Here is a 1,397-nt window from a genome sequence, read left to right on the forward strand (position 1 = left end):
CAGTCCACTGGTGCGGGAGCAGGGTCCACATGGGGCGTCCAGGGGTCGAGAACCGGACCTGTCGGTGTATCGGAGGATGAGTGATGAGCAGAGGCGCACATCGGACCCTGTCCGGGTGTCTGTCGGTCAGCAGCTCTTGCTAGCGCGGGACGCAGCGGCCTCCAGCGCTTCCCCGGGGCCGCAGCGACACCTGGCGGGTGGTTCGGTACGTGCGTTCCGCCTCAGGCTGCGGCTCAGCGCTAAGGCCTGGGCAACCTTCCGAACGACCGGGATGCTGTCCCCTCTCCATACTGCCGCCACCTAGCTCAAAAATGATTTTCCTCCCACCCGAGCTGGGGCAACAACCTACCCGTGGGTTTCCGCTCCTGCCGCCTCCTATGCCCTATCTAAACACTAGCCTCTGAGCTTCCTAAGCCTCCCGTGTCTCCCCACCGCCTTGGGGGCAAAACTCGGCTTCTTAGGCGGGGCTTCAAAGACCTGCAGGATCTGGCCCTGTCTCCTCCCCTGCTTCCCCAGCTCTTTGCCAGCCACCTTCTCTGACGTGGCGCACTTATCCTTAAGTCAAACCCCACTTCCCTGACACCTTCTCCCCAGTCCCATGTCAGCGCATTCCACCCATCTTCACCATCTCTCTCTCCCAAGAGGGAGAGGCAGGAAGTAACAGCTCCAAGCCGGAGCCCTTGTGCCCTGCGAGTGATGGGGATCCCAGATTTGGTAACCATGAGAAGCCTTGGGAAATTGGGGGGAGTTCTCCTTGACTTTGAGATCCTGGAGTTTTATTCCCACCATGAAAGGGGGCTCTGTGGCCAGAACCTCTACCTCCACCCTCCACCTGGCAGATGACTAAATTTGGATCACCTCCCACCCTGTCACCCTCCGGAGTCAACTGTGCCATTGCAAGCCTTTGGTCAGCAAAGACCCCAAGGGAAGAGATCCCGCACTCCACCTCCTATGGGCTACCTTTCCAGTGTTCCTTCTGGAAATGGTGCTGATTTCTAACCGGCTATGCCATCAGAAAGTTCCACCGTGGACAGACCTGTCTACCTAAAGCTACAAACACTCAAGCACAGGCTCTCTGTCTTGCTTACATGGTCACATAAAGTCACACACCCAGTCTCAAAGAGTAAAATGTGTATATTCAACCTCAGTATGGCACACTGGGAGTCAGGGTCCCCTGCTTGGGCTAGGAGGTAGAGGTCTGGAAAGGGTGGAACTGAGTTCCCAAATCACACTTACACACAATACCCACACATAGACACAGTCACACACAGCCATGTATTCAGTCACACTGCGTGTCACACAGGCACACACGCAGAGTCGCACACGCTCTCAATCACACTGGGGTTTTGGCGGATCGGGGCGGGCTCCCAGAGGCAGTTACGTAAACACCATTACAG

The sequence above is a fragment of the Galeopterus variegatus genome, unplaced genomic scaffold (assembly GCF_000696425.1).
Source record: "Galeopterus variegatus unplaced genomic scaffold, G_variegatus-3.0.2 Scaffold5987, whole genome shotgun sequence".
Classification (NCBI taxonomy): domain Eukaryota; kingdom Metazoa; phylum Chordata; class Mammalia; order Dermoptera; family Cynocephalidae; genus Galeopterus; species Galeopterus variegatus.